Raw genomic sequence first — 16,838 nt, 5'->3', positions numbered from 1 at the left:
CCAGACTTTGCCGACGGGCTGATCTTGGACAGAGCAACGGGAAAGAAAGACACACTCAGTGACTCTCGCCGTCCATCTCCCTGCGGGTTATAATATTCAGCACTCCGCTATTTTGTATGAAATGACCCGGAACTGAAACAAGTTGAATGTGAAAGTTGGAGAAACAAACTGGATCAGGCGGATGGTGGGGTCCGAATATCGCAAACAAACAAACTGAGCAAAGAGGAGGCGTTTCCCAACGTCTCTGGGCCATCGTTTGTTTATTTACTTGTCACATTACCGCCCAGTTTTTCCCCACACCGTCAACCCTTTTGTTATTTAACCACTCCTGCCCTGCACACTATCACAAACCTTCCAGTTTCCTTTTGCAGTCCCCGTATCCCTGGCTCTGCACTTGTTTAACAGCTGCTTATCACCAATACTTTCCAGTTCTGATGACAGTTCATGGACATGAGACGTTATCTGTAACTCACGCCACAGATGCTGCCTGATCGGCTGAGTAATTCCAGCTTTTCTGGTTTTTGTTTCAGAATAGCTGATGTCCTCTGCACTCCGACGTCTTATTTGAAATTACCTTAATTTCGCCTGAACCACTAGTGCGCAACAGTTCTGGAATTTCCACATGATTTCCGTCAAGATAACAGTTTAGAATAGGCGAAATTAAATCATAATTCAAAAGATTGCAGCGTTTTATACCGTAAGGGAGTTGAGCCCATAACTACATTAAGCCTAAATACGAGCAAGCAACAGATGCTTCATCGGACAGGTCCCCGCCCACAGAACAGGTTACGCCCCCAGATCAGAAAGGCAGTTTTCCGCCTATTTCGCTCGTTTAGGGGCATCTCACGTTGCGCTGAAATATCATACAAACAGGCACCTGGAGTTAATCAGCTGACAGGAAGTGACCAGCAGCCAATTGAAGCCCCGGCCAGATCTGCTGCTGCAGAATCAGCAATTCGTTTCAAAGGTTGAAGAATGGCTCATTTCCTCATAATTCCGCTCATCACCATGTTGGTAGGCACAGTTTGAATTGTGATTCCAGGCCGCTACACCTCACTTTCCACCTTTAATTCGCACCTTTAAACCCATTTCTTTGAACAAGCTTTTAGGGGCCGATTGGCCTACTCCTGCTCCTATTTCTTATGTTCTTATTTTCTTATCTGGCCTAATATCTCCTAAGGTTTCTCGGTGTCAAAATGTGTTTGTTAATGTAACAGTGCAGCGCCTTCGGACGTTTTACTACGTTAAAGGCGCTATACAAGAGCAAGTTGTTGTTATATTTCCATTACAACAGATTTGAAACTGTTAGAAATGATCGGCTGTCAAACAGTTCCGGCCCAAGTAGGACACGTTTTAACATAGTGTGTACAATGACTGCGTAGAACTCATACCTGCAATTTTCTGATAACATCAAGATCAACACCGAAGTGAAACACATTATCCATTCCGCCAAATGATCTTTAACCAGAGCAGCGGCGATGGAAGACTCGGCCTGTATCTGTCTCCAGCTTTCACTTTCTGCATGTTGCTGATTTATTATTTTCTCTCTCTCCTTTTAGCAAGTTTCACCGTTAGAAAACTGACAATTGAAACTCCGCTGGGTCTCTGAGCAATCTATATTCAAAATAAACAATGTCCAAATCATTGATCGAAATATTTGGCCGCCAAACCCAACCACTTGCGCACTGTGTCTGTAATGTATGGAGAGGGGCAATGATACAAATGACAAATTGATCAAATAAAAATCAACACAGAGCAACACACAGAGAGTGAACAGAATTTACTATCTCAGCCCGCCGGCCACAGTGGCCTCTTCCTGTCGTAAACAATAGCAACATTTTCAAATTCTGCTGGGTGAGCTTCATGATTTTCACAAGGTTCCTTGATATGGACTCACTAAAAGCAGCGACACCGGTTAATCGGCCATTAAACGCACTCAAAGCATTGAGTTGATTTCTAGAGGGATAGAATCCAAAGCAGAGAAGTTATGTCAAACTCGCCTCGAACCTTGGTCAGACCAGACATTGAGCAATGTGTTGAGTTCTGGTCGACATAATATAAAAGTGATAAAGAGGCACTGGAGAAAACGCAAGTGAAATTTACAGGCATGATCACAGAAAAGGGTTTTCAGAGGAGCAGCGGGGCCGATTAGGGACTAACATGGAGATCTATTGGTGGAGGCAGATGACGTGGCTGACGTAATAAATGAATACTATGCAGCGGCGTTTACAAAGGAAGAGGACTTTGCAAAGCTACAGTAAAACAGGAGGTTGCTGTGATACAGAATGAGGTACAAATAGATAAATTGGAGGTACTGGAAAGGCAGCGAGTCCTTAAAGTGCAGAAGTCACAATGTGCGGAGGGGATGCATCCTATGTTGCTGAGGGAAGTAAGTGTTGAAAATGTGGGTGTTATGGCTTCTATCTTCTTTAGATACAAGTCTGGTATCAGAGCACTGGAAGATTTCAAATGGCACTACCTTGCACAAAAAGGGGAGCAGGTTAAACCTGGTAATTGCAGTCCAGTCAGTTTACTGTCGGTGGTGGGGATGGTTTTAGAATCAATATTACGAAAGAAATTAACAGCCACTTGGACAAGATTGGATGAATAATTCAGAGCCAGCAAAGATTTTCCAAGGGAAAATTCTGCTTCACTGGCTTGGTTGAGTTTTTTTGATCAGTTACCAGAAAGGGTGGATGAGTACAGTGCAGTTCTTATTGTGTGAATGGATTTCAAAAGACATTTGATAAAATACCACATAATCGGATGATTAGTAAGTTGAAGCCCATGGGATAAAAGGGGCAGCAGCAGCAAGGATAGACAATCGGCTAAGAGATACAAAACAGAGAGTTGTGATGAATGGCTGTTTTTTTTCGGAATGGAGGGAGGAATACAGTGGTGTTTCCAAGAGTTCAGTACTAGAACCACTGATGCTTTTGATATAAATTAAGGACTTGGACTTGGGGGTAGATGACACAATTTCGAAATTTGCAGATGCAAGAAACTTGCAAATGTAGTGAACAGTGAGGAAGATAGTAATAGACTTCAAATGGATATAGATACGTTCTTGAAATGACCGCTCAACCTTTGGCGGCCGTGCTTTCTGCTGCCTAGGCCCTAAGCTCTGGAATTCCCCGCCGAAACCTGTCTGCCTAGCTACCTCTCTTTCCTCCTTTAAGACGCTCTTTAAAATCTAACCCTTTGATCAAGCTTTTGGTCACCTGCCCTAATTTATCGTTATGTGGATCGATGTCAAATTTTTTGAATTAAAATACACCTGTGCAGCGCCTTGGGACATTTTACTATATTAAAGGCACAATATAAAATCAGGTTGTTGTTGTTGTTGTTGCTGCTAAATGTTATTACCGTAGGACACATCTTGGCAGCAAGTACAGTCTGCAAGAGACTGAGGGGCAGCAAGAATTATGCAAATCTAAATGATCTGGAGATGGAGATGCGAAGAAAATCCATCATCTTACTTTTGCTATATCCGGCAGTTTGATACTTCTATGTCTGATGCATGTGATTGTTTTCTTACTAATTCGAATTACATCCATTATTATTCAACAGGTTTCAATGATCCGATGTTTATCGCAGAACAAACCAGCTCCATGCTCCTGCTTTTGTGCTGCTGCACAAAAACCTGTATTTATGGAGTGACGCAGACTAAATTCGGAGAGGAGCTGAAGAATGGGTTGAAATATACACTCAAACAAATCTTTAAAATTGTTAAACATGGACAAAACGGCACAATTCGCAGCATTAGACCGATATTCCGTCTCTGATCCCCACCTTTGCTCCTCTGTTCGTAGTTCTGGTCCCAACAGGCGGTTTATGCATTCCAGCCTCTGCCAAACACAATAATTTGAAATATCAATGATCAAATGTTCTATATAAGCAGTGCCTTCAGAGATGATCTAACTTCTGACAGTCTTTCACACTCTGAATGCACTGGTTACAAATTCCTTGACTCTCTTCAAAAATCTAGGAACACACATTTTAATATTTATATTCATAAGTTTAGAGCTGTGTTCTCCTGAATCTTATTAAGCTTATATTTCTGGATAATAGGTTTTAAGAAAAGCAATTGGTTAGAATTATTTTAAAATAAATATGAGATAGGAGCAGCACTGGCCATTCGGCTCTTCGAACTTGCTCCGCCATCCATAAGATCATAACTGTTCTTCCAACTGAACTCCACCTACCCGCCTTATCACCATATCCCTTGATTCCCTTAATATCCAAAAATCTATCGGTCTCTGTCTTCAATATACTCGACGGCTGAGTCTCCACAACCGTTGGAATGACGAAATTTCTACTCATCTCAGTGATAAATCGCCGACCCCTTATTGTAAGGCTTTGACCCCTAGTTCAGGACTCCCAGCCTGGAGAAATATCATCTCAGCAAATATCCTGTCAAGCTCGTTAAGAATGTTATACCTTTCAATTATGTCACGTATTATTCTTATACACTCTAGTGAACATCGGCCTAGTCTACTCATCACTGCACATAGGACAATCGCCCCTCATCCCAGGAATCAGTCGAATGAACCTTTGTTGCACTCCCTGTATGGCAAGTATATCATTCCTTAGGTAAGGAGTACAAAACTGTAGAGTGTGCAACAGATGTACTCTCACCAAGGCGCTATGTAATTGCAGCCATAATTATTTCCTCTTATACATCAATCTTTCTATAAAAAAGCTAACATATTGCTTGCTTAACGTATATTCTTAGATTCGTTTACAAGGACAACCATGTCTATCTGAATACCAATAATTCCCAATCTCTCACCATTTAAAAATATTCTGTTTTTCTATTTTCCTGCCAAGGTGGATACATTCACCTTTCTTCACGTTATATTTCACCTGCCATGTTCCTATCCACTCATTTAATCTGTCTGCATCCCTGTGCAGCCACTTTGCATCTTCCTCACTACTTACTATCCCGTCTGGCTTTGTATCATCAGCAAACTTGGTAATATTACAACCTGTTCCCTTATCTAAGACATTCATAGAGATTGTAAACAGCTGAGGTCCAAGCAATGATCCTTGTGCTACCACACTAGTTACAGACTGACAACCGGAAATGATCCATTTATGTTTCTGTCCCTTAACCGCCAATCGCATGATCCATAATTTTGTGGATTAATCTCTTGTGTGGCACCTCATCGATGCTTTTTGAAAATCTAAATAGAATACATCCATTGGTTCCATCTTATCAACCCGGCTACTTACAACCTCAGTAAACTCTAACAGTTTTGTCAAACACGAATTTCTTTGCATAATCCGTGCTGACTCTGCCCAAACATATTATGATTTTCTAAATGCCTTGTTAGCACGTCCCTAATGGTAGATTCTAGCATGTTCCCTACTACTGATATCAGGCTAACTGGTTTCTAATTCCCTGTTTACTCTCTCACTCCTTTCTTGAATAGCGGGGTTACATTTGCAACCTTCCAGTCAGTTGCGATAGTTCGATAATCTAGGGAATTGTTGAAGATCAAAACAATGTATCCACTATTTCTGTAGCCATCTATTTTAAAATCCGAGCATGTAGGCCATCGGGCCCAGGGGCCTTGTCGGCATTTAGGCTCATTATTTTCTTCAGGACTATTTCTTTACTAATACTAATTTATTTAAGTTCTTCATTCTCACTAGTCCCTTCTTTTTCCCGCTATTCCCAGCATGTTTGTTTTCGTATATTCTTCAGTAAGACAGATGCACAGTATATCTTTAATGCCACTAATATTTCATTATGCCCCAGTATAATTTCTACTGCCCCAGCCTGAAAAGGACACACAATTCATTTCACGAATATTGCATATGTGTATATCGTTTTTCCATATCTATCGAAACTTTTACAATCCGTTCTCATAGAATCATAGAAAGTTGCAGCACAGAAGGAGACCATTTCGGCCCATCGAGACTGCGCCGGCCAACAACGAGCCTAATCCCACTTCCCAGCTCTTGCTCCGTAGCCCTGCAGGTTAGAGCATCTCAAATGCATATCCAAGTACTTTTTAAATCTGGTTAGGGTTCCTGCCTCGACCACACTTTCAGACAGTGAGTTCCAGACCCGCCATAACCCTCTGGGTGAAGAAATTTCCTCTCAAATCTCCTCTAAACTTTCCACCAATAATTTTAACTCTGCGCCCCCTGGTATTTGACTCCACTGCTAAGGGAAATAGGTCATTTCTATCCACTTCATATAGGCCCCTCATAAATTTATACACCTCAGTAAGTCCTCCCTTAAGACTCCTCTGTTCCAAGGTTTATGTCTCTTGCTAGTGCACGCTTACATTCTATTTCCTCTCGCTTTCTCAATTTTTGGTCATCATTTGTAGAATTCCAAATTATCCCATATCCCCAGGCTTACTACACCTTTTGTCAATCAGTAATTCTCCTTCGTAAGCAATGTTCTTCTCTAACCTTGATTGTGTGCATTCGTCCAGTCAAAAGCTTGGTCTAAGACCTCACTCACTATCAATGTCCAGTCAGCAGCTTGTTCACAACTCGCAATCCAAAGCCATACAGTCACCAACAGCGACTCTACCTCACTTCCGTTTCCTGTCGATTTCATTTCACCACAGAAAACAATGTTTAACAGGATGGACACGCAGCAGGAAATACAATGCAGCCGCAGATTTATTCACCAACCGGCCCTAAAAAGGGAAAAATGCAGCTCACTAGAGAAAACGCGATTTGAATCCCGTTCGTAGTGTCGAATTGCCTCAATTTGGCCGAACGCCATATGAAGCAACAATTTGAATCAGAGTTTACACTTCGTTTCAGTCTCAAAACGTTAAGCGATCAGACACTGAAAACCGCACGGAAATACAAAAGCACAAGTCTCGTGCGTGTCATTAAACCGCATCAAACACAAACAAATCAGCTCCCGTCAGTTAATTAATGATCAGTAATTCATACCTCTAGCATTTGGCTGAAAACAAGAGATTGCAGGGGCTGCTCGCTTCTCGGCCGCGGCGCCAACGACAGGAACAAGTCATCCGCTCACAATCGAGTCCTCCAACATGCTGGAGCTGATTGTAACGGGGCAGCTCAATCCTCAGGCCCTGATTGGACACATAAAAAGGGGGAGTTCTTGCGCAGCTGTATGTGATTGGTTGGTGGTTGTCCCGTGATCAGGGTGCGGGGCGATGCAAAGAAGCTGAATATTCTGGCAATTGTTATTGTTTCAAGCTTTCAGTTCTAAGCAGTGAGACCAGAGACCCAGTGAGTATTTAAACTCATTATTGCGTGCTTTCTTTCACAGGCTGGTGTCGGGAGCAGTGAGACCCGAGACCCAAAGAATATGTAAACTCTCTTTTGCGTGCTTTCTTTCACAGGCTGGTGTCGGGAGCAGTGAGACCGGAGACCCAGTGAATATTTAAACTCACTTTCGCGGGCTATCTTTCACAAGCTGTTGTCGGGAGCAGTGAGACCGGAGACTCCGTGAGTATTTAAACTCACGTTCGCGGGCTATCTTTCACAGGCTTTTGTCGGGAGCAGTGAGACCGGCGACCCAGTGACTATTTAAACTCACGTTCGCGGGCTAACCTTCACAGTCTTTTGTCGAGAGCAGTGAGACCGGAGACCCAGTGAGTATTTAAACTCACTTTCGCGGGCTTTCTTTCACAGAGCCTGGCGTGGGGAGCAGTGAGACCAGAGATTCAATCAGTATTTAAACTCACTTTCGCGGGCTTTCTTTCACAGGCTGGTGTCAGGAGCAGTGAGACCAGAGACCCAGTGATTATTTAAACACACTTTCGCGAGCTTTCTTACCAATCGCGCTAACCACCAGTGGCATTCCAGAGCCATGTCATGATTCAAAACGTTACGCGAGCAGGAGGGAGCAGCTGATTGGGTGAGTGTGGCCAGGGAGTATTTATATTGCACTATAGTTTGACAGTTAAGGTTCATAATTTATAAATTTTAGAAGGTCTTAATTTTTTTGTGGTTATAGTTTCTAGTCCTAGTAACAGGGTGCCCTTGATTATGTAATGTAATTTTAGTGTAATTGGTGGTATTGATTTGATTTAAGTTATTTGAAATTAATTGAAGGGTAAATCATGGCAGGACAGCTCGGCGTCGTGGTATGCTCCTCCTGCACTATATGGAATATCAGGGATGCTTCCTGTGTCTCTGACGACAATGTGTGCGGGAAGTGTATCCAGATTCAGCTAATGGCAATCTGCATTGCGGTGCTGGAACTGCGAATGGAGACATACTGGAGCATTGATGATGCTGTGGACATTATGGATAGCATGCTTAGGGCGTTGGTCACACCGCAGGTAAAGGCTGCACAGGCAGGAAGGGAATGTGTGACCGCCAGGCAGAGTAGTAGGCGCAGGCAGGTAGTGCAGGCGTCCCCTGTGGCCATCCCATCTCAAACGGATATACTGCTTTTGATATTGTTGAGGGGGATGGCTTATAGGGGGAAGACAGCAGCAGCCAGCTTCCTGGCACCGTGGATCGTTCTGCTGCAAAGGACGGGAGGAATAATTGTGGGAGAGCTATACTAATATGGGATTTTATTGTAAGGGGAATAGATAGGCGTTTCTGCGGCCGCAAACGAGACTCCAGGATGGTATGTTGCCTCCCTGGTGCAAGGGTCAAGGATGTCTCGGAGTGGCTGCAGGGCATTCTGGAGGGGGAGGGTGAACAGCCAGATGTCGTTGTGCATATAACTGAATATAGGGTATTAGGAGGTAAATTTAAAAAAAGACCTCAAAGGTAGCAATCTCAGGATTGCTATCAGTGCCACGTGCTAGTCAGAATAGAAATAGAAGGATATTTCAGATGAATACGTGGCTAGAAGAATGGTGCAAGGAGGAGGGAGTCAAATTCATTGGGCATTGGAACTGGTTCAGGGGGAGGTGGGCCACTACAAACCGAATGGTTTGCACCTGGGCAGGACTGGGACCGATTTTCTAGGGGGAGTGTTTGCTAGTGCTGTGGGAGAGGGTTTAAACTAAAATGGCAGGTGGCTGGGAACCTGTTCAGGCAGACAGAGGAAAGGGAAACAAGGATAGAAGCAAAACACAGGAAGGAGAAAGGCAAAAGTGGCAGTCAAAGAAATTAATGACTTAAATCAAACATGGCCACATTAAATAATAATTCTAAAATGTCTAAGTGTGTAAAAAATAGCCTGAAGGCGTTGTGTCTTAATGCGAGTAGCATTCATAATAAAGCGGATGGATTAGCTGTGCAAATAGAGGTAAACTGATATGATATGATTCGGATTACGGAAACATGAATCCAGGGTGAGCAAGGCTGGGAGCTCAACATCCAGGGGTATTCAATTTTCAGGAAAGACAGGCAAAACGTCAAAGGAGGTGGGGTAGCATTGCTGGTTAAAGAGGAGGTTAACGCAATAGTAAGGAAGGATATTAGCTCTGATGATGTGAAATCTGTATGGGTAGAACTGAGAAATACCAAGGAGCAGAAAACGTTAGTGGGAGTTGTATACAGACCCCCAAACAGTAATGCAGTGGTTAGGGGTGGCATTAAACGGGAAATTAGAGAATCGTGCAAAAAGGGCACAGCAGTTATCATGGGTGACTTTAGTCTATATATAGATTGGGCCAACCAAATTAGTAACAATACTGTGGAGTAGGAATTCCTGGAGTGTATAAGGGATGGTTTCCAAACCAAAGTGTCGAGGAACCAACTAGTGATCAGGCCATCTTAGACTGGGTATTATGTAACGAGAAAGGAATAATTAGCAATCTTGTTGTGCGAGGCCCCATGGGGCGGAGCAACCATAATATGATAGGCTTCTTCATTAAGGTGGATAGTGAAGTATTTGACTCAGAGACTAGGGTCCTGAATTTAAATAAAGGAAACTACGATGGTAGGAGGTGCGACTTCGGTAGGATAGATTGGGGAATGTTACTTAAAGGGTTGATGGTGGATAGGCAATGGCAAACATTTAAAGATCGCATGGATGAACTACAGAATTTGTTCATCCATGTTTGGCATTAAATTAAAACAAAAAGGTGATGCAACCGTGGTTAACAAGGGAAATTAGGGATAGCATAAGATCCAAGGAGAGGACATATAAATTGGCCAGAAAAAGCAGCAAACCTGAGGATTGGGAGCAGGTTAGGACTCAGCAAAGGAGGGCAAATGGATTAATTAAGAGGGAGGAAATAGAGTATGACAGTAAGCTTGCCGGGAACATAAAAATTGACTGTAAAAGCTTCTATAGATATGTGAGGAGAAAAATATTGGTGATGTCAAGAGTAGGTTCCTTGCAGTCAGAATCAGGGGAACTTATAATGGAGAAAAAGGAAATGGCACCAATTAAATACAAACTGAGGTTCTGTCTTCAAAAAGGAGGACACAAATAACCTCCCACAGATGTCGGAGAGCATTGGATCTAATGAGAGGGAGGAATTGAATGAAATCAGTATTTGTAGGGAAATAGTGTTCGAGAAATTGACGGGATTGAAAGCCGATAAATCCCCAGGGTCTGATAATCGACATCCTAGGGTACTTAAGTAAGTGGCCCTGGAAATAGTAGATGCATTGCTGGTCATCTTCCAAAATTCTATAGACTCTGGAACAGTTCCCATTGATTGGAGGGTAGCTAATGTAACCCCACTATTCAAAAAAGGTGGTAGAGAGTGTTGAGTCTGAGTGTCCCAGATATGCTTATTCTAAATCACTGGACACAGACAACAAGAATAACTTAAACAGGTCTTTACTAATCGAAGGTCAGGGCTGAACTGCTTAGCAAATTACTACACAGAGTTTATATACCGGTGTGGTCACCACCGGTACTACAATATACAGTAGCCAAGAGAAAGTAGTCCATCTCTTAAGGTAGTCTCTTAAGGTGGTACAGGTTACATACACCACAGAGGGAAAACGTGGAATTATAGATCGGTAAGCCTGACATCGGTAGTGGGGAAAATGCTAGAGTCCATTATAAAATATGTAATAGCAGAGCACTTGGAAAACAGTGACAGGATCGGACAAAGTCAACATGGATTTATAAAAGGTAAATCGTTCCTGACTAATCTGCTGGAATTTTTTGAGGATGTAACTGGCAGAGTAGATAAGGGACAACCAGTGGCTGTGGTTTATTTGGAGTTCAGAAAGCTTTCGATAAGTTCCTGCAAAAGAGATTAGCGTGTAAAGTTAAGGCACATGGGATTGGGGGCAAGGTACTGACGAATAGAGAACTGTTTGGCAGACAGGAAGCAAAGCGTTGGAATAAACCAATCTTATTCCAAGTGGCAGGCTGTGACTAGTGGGGTACCGCAGGGATCGGTCATAGGACCCGAGCTATTCACAATATATAATAATGATATAGATGAGGAAACTAGATGTAATATCTGCAAGTTTGCAGACAACACAAAGCTGGGTGGGCGTGTGTGCTGTATGGAGGATGCCGAGAAACTCCAGCATGATTTGGACAGGTTGGGTGATTAGGAAGATGCATGGCACATGCAGTATAATGTGGATAAATGCTATGTTATCCAATTTGTTGGAAAAAACAGGAAGGCAGATTATTGTCCGAATGGCAATAGATTGGGAGGAGGAGAAGGGCAACGAGACCTGGGTGTCCTTGTGCACCAGTCGCTGAAGGTAAGCATGCAGGTGCAGCAGGCGGTTAAGTAGGCAAATGGTATATTGGCCTTCGTAGCGAGATGGTTCGAGTACAGGAACATGGAAGTCTTGCTGCAGTTGTACAGGGCCTTGGTGAGACAATTGTGTACAGTTTTGTTCGCCTTATCTGAGGAAGAATGTTCTTGCCATGGAGGGAGTGCAGCGAACATTCACCAGACTGAAACCTGGGATTGCAGGAATGATGTATGATGAGAGATTGGGTCGATTGGGCTTATACTCGCTGGAGTTTAGAAGAATGAATGGGGATCTCTTTGAAAGTTATAAAATTCTAGCAGGACTAGGCAGACTAGATGCAGGAAGGATGTTCCCGATGGCGGGGGATTCCGGAACCAGTGGTCACAGTCTAAGGATAAGGGGTAAGCCATTTAGGACAGACATGAGGAGGAATTTCTTCACCCAGAGTGTGGTGAACCCGTGGAATTCTCTACCACAAAAGGCAGTTGAGGCCAATTCATTAAATATATTCAAGAAGGAGTTAGATAGATTTCTTAAGGCTAAAGGGATCAAAGAATGTGAGGAAATGGCAAGGACAGATAACTGAGACTGGATGATCAGTCGTGATCACATTGAATGGCGGAACAGGCTCGATGGGCTAAATGGCCTACTGCTGCTCCAACTTCTATGCTTCGATGTGTTTATGTTCATATCCATGTAAGTGTAAAACTGATGAAAGTGTAGAAAAGGGTTTTTAGAATGGATTTTCTTCCGTGGCCGATTTTCCTGCTGGATTTTCATGGCAAGAACTCTGCACTTGGAATATTGCTATAAGGGAAGTAGAATATCCCGGCTGCCTGGCAGAAGACGGATCGATGAAGAGATTGTTTCCCTTGGAAGCAGGAAGGCAGCAGCAGTATACTCACCACTGTTCATTTCACAGAATCAAAGACTCCATTTTTTTTGCAATAGATATGTTTGCAAAAATTAAAAGGTGCTTATGTCTTTGAGTGGGCTTGAAACACCAACCTTTTAGTTAACAGCCAAACGCGCTTGCTTATTACACCACCTTTCGCTCGCAGCTAATCCTGTACCTCAACTGAAACTTACCGACCTAGCCCCATATACCTTGGTCCCCGTAATGTAAAAATCCATCTCGGTTAGGAATGTGCTCAACCTCTGAACAGCCACAGCCCTCTGCGGTAGAAAATTCCAAAGACACACAACCCTTAGAATGAAGCAATTTCTCCTCATCTCAATCATAAATGGCCGGCGCTTATACTGAAACTTTGACCCCTAGATCTGGACTTCACATACAGGGTTATCAGCCTCTCAGCATCCGCCCAGTCAGCCCTGAAAGAATTATATGATCTTCCTTCGTACAGTCTGCTGATTTCATTTCAACACAGAAAACAACGTTTAACTGGATGGACAAGCAGCAGGAACTACAATGCATCTTCAGATTTATTGTCCAACTATATTCTCTGACACGCACGTGGCCGCATGAAGGGACAAAAGCAGCTCACGGGAGAAAAGGCGATTTGAATCCCATTCGTTGTGTCGAATTGCCTCAATTTGGCTGAACGCCATATGAAGCAACAATGTGAATCAGACATTGCACTTCATTTCAGTCTCAAAGTGTTAAGCGATCACACACTGCAAACCGCACGCAAAAAGAAAAGCACAAGGCCCGTGCGAGTCACTAAACCGCATTCAAACGCAGCAACCAAATCAGCTCGCGTCAAAGATTTTGTGATTGGAAATTCATACCTCGAGCATTTGGCTGAAAACAAGAGATTCTCGGCCGCGGCGCCAGTGACAGGAACAAGTCATCCACTCACAACCCAGTCCTGCAACGTACTGGAGCTGATTGTGACGGAGCAGCTCATTCCTCAGGCCCTGATTGGACACATTCAAATGGGGGCGTTCTCGCGCCGCTGTATGTGATTGAATGGTTGTTGACACGTGATCAGGGTGCGGGTAGATGCAAGGAAGCTGAAGTTGTCTGGCAATTGCTGTTGCTTCAAGCTTTCTGTTCTTATCCGTGTAAGTGTAGAACTGAGGAAAGTGCAGGAAAGGGTTTTCAGAATGGATTATATACTGTGGCCGATTTGCCTGCTGGATCTTCATGGCAAGAACGCTACACTAGGAATATTGGTATAAGGGAATTAGTGTATCCAGGCTGCCTGGCAGAAGACTGATCGATGAAGCGATTGTTCCCATTGGAAGCAGGAAAACAGCAGCAGCAAGCTCACCACTGTTCATTTCACGGAATCAAAGACTCCATTTTTATACAACAGATATGTTTGCAAAAGTTAAAAGCTGCTCACGTCCCTGGGTGGGCTCGAGCCACTAACCTTTAGTGAACAGTCGAATGCGCGGGCCTATTGCGCCACAGAGACAGACAGAAAATACCTTGCAATTGGAAATATTCCACAAGAACCCAAATGATTATATATCAGATCGTTCACAGCAGACGCACCCATTTTGTAGCAAGTGACAAGCTGCGTGGGTCAAATTAAACATCGGGGTAGTCGTGGCAGTGTGGTAAAGGCGATGAGCTAGTAAATCCATTGGATTTCCCGCGCAGGTTCGAATCTTGCCGACTACGGAAATGGGGATGTCGGCCCAAATATACCATTTTAACTGATGCCATTCGATTCCTGTGCTAAGTCACATTCAAAGCTACAATCAAACAAAGGTTGAAGTAGAAAATAAAATAAGCACTTCACCCCATTATTACATCACGGCATCGCGAGAGGCCTAGGCCACAGGAGAAATACCACATTGCTTCATGCTCTTGAAACCGTGAAAGCAATATTAACCATCGAAAATATTTATTTTGCAACCCATTGAAGAAAATGCACGTCGTCCGCGCAGCCATCTTCCAGTTTATGCTACTTCCTGCTGCGATGCTTATTAATGAAATAAGTCAAACCGGCCACAGTTCTCAGCCCCGCCGGCCAAGATCGGCACATGATAACATAAGAAATAGGAGCAGGATTTGTCCATGCATTTCTCGAGCATGCTCCGCCATTCAATAAGGTCATGGCTGATCCTCTACCTCAACTGTTAATTACCGACCTAGCCCCATATACCTTGATCCCCGTAATGTACAAATCCATCTCAGTTAGGAATGTACTGAACGACTGAACAGCCACAGCCCTCTGATGTAGAAAATTCCAAAGATACAAAACCCTTAGAATGAAGCGATTTCTCCTCATCTCAATCCTAAATGGCCGGACCCATATTCTGAAAATTTGACCCCTAGTTCTGGACTCCACGGCCAGGGTAAACAGCCTCTCAGCATCCGCCCAGTCACGCTCTGAAAAAATTTATATGTTCTTCCTTCGTACAGCCTGCTGATTTGAGTCCACGACAGAAAACAATGTTTACCTGGATGAACAAACAGCAGGAAATAGAATGCAGCCGCAGATTTATTCTCCAACCATATCTCTGACAGGCACGCGCCTGTATAAAGGGAGAAAAGCAGCACACTAGAGAAAAGGCGATTTGAATCCCATTCGTCGTGTCGAATTGCCTCAATTTGGCCGAACGCCATATGAAGCAGCAATTTGAATCAGACATTGCACTTCATTTCAGTCTCAAAACGTTAAGCAGTCACACACTGCAAACCAGACGCAAAAAGAAAAGCAGAAGGCCCGTGCGAGTCATTAAACCACATTCAAACGCAGCAACCAAATCAGCTCGCATCAAAGATTTTGGCCCGGTAATTCCGTTCCAAACGCGTGAGTACGGTCGGGGTACTCACGTGTCTGGCCGGTGGAAATGCCGGTTTTCAGCATACACAGCGCATGCGGGGAAAACCGTCATTTCCTGTCCTCTGACCGAAGGGGTTCAGAGTCACCGCACGTTCGACTGCACAGGCAGCACGTGCGCTGTGAACTTCGTCGATTTCATTCATGGATTCAGTGAGGTTTAGTCCTTACAACTTACACATGAAAAAAGCATGAGTAAAGTTGCTCCAGAGGCTGCGGAGGAAGATATATTTTTTACCGTGGAGCTTCTGAAAGGCAATATTTTTGTTTGGGAAAGGGAGGAAAGTTATTTTAAGAAATGAGGAGGTAAGTTTTAAAGTTTATTTTTTTTTTTAAAACGGATTTTCAGTACTGTAGGTGGAACGAGCAATTGTGGCTGTGTTTATTAAATGCGAAAATGACTGTTCTAAAATAAATAATGTAACATTTCCAACATTTTTAAGAAAGAAACTTTTCATCAGTAAGTAATTATGTATGTATGTCCGCATATATTCCTTTACGTATATGTATGTATGTATATATTCCTTTACTCATGTGAATGAATGTATGTATTTAATTATGACTTTGAGAGGAAGTAACCTATTGGAAAATCATCTCGGGCTGTGAAATTGATCAGGCGGGTATGATGTATTACCAAGACGATAACGCATTTCTCCTGCCATAGACCGGGGTGATTTTCTAGCCAGTCACTTCATTAAAATTACTTTAACATCTCTTTCCATTTCTTCCTTGCAAGCACGTCTGTGTAAGCAGGAGGCCTGTGAACGAGAAAAATGCCCGGGAACTGCTAGTCACCAACACCTCACGAGCTAGTGGCGCTTTGTACCTCCCCCTCCCCCTGCAAGGCAAAGAAAGGAGCAGACACAATTTAAAGTGAAGCAGTGAACTTTTATTGCATCATAAAAAAGTTTTCAGGGTCAGTTTTGATGTAGATAGTTTATAACTTTAAAATGTTAACGAGCTATTTCCTGCTTTTCAAACATTTGTAAACATGAATAGTTCAGAAAAAAATGTGTTAACATTTTAAAGTGACTTATTCTGTTTTCTTCGTGCAATAAAGACATTCAAGGTGGAAACTAGCTATGTTCTAATTTTCAAACAGTTGTAAAAATATTTTGGCACCGATAAAAGTTGCTAATTTTTTTCAAACTGACGACAGGCTGCACTGTTTAAAGGAAAAGGTTACATATCCTTTCAGTCACAAATAAACATTTCAATGAAAATAGCAAACACAACATTTTACATGTCAATAAAATGAAAAATTTAACAATTGCACGATTTGCCCCCTCGCATCTGCGACTTAGGTTCCAAGGAGGTGCATTGCGCAAGAGGTCATTGTCGTATGTATCCTCACACTCTTACCTTTCGGGAACTGTATGAAGTGGTGGGAGGATTTCTGGCCACGTTAACTCTACTTCCATGAACATAACCATCTTCATATCAGCCATTAGGATGACGCGACTGTTTTACAGGCTCCCACAACCCATC

Source organism: Somniosus microcephalus, unplaced genomic scaffold, assembly GCF_052327205.1.
Source record: "Somniosus microcephalus isolate GS21.2 unplaced genomic scaffold, FLI_Smic_1.0 unresolved_chr5, whole genome shotgun sequence".
NCBI lineage: Eukaryota > Metazoa > Chordata > Chondrichthyes > Squaliformes > Somniosidae > Somniosus > Somniosus microcephalus.
Note: the sequence above shows the minus strand (reverse complement) of the source record.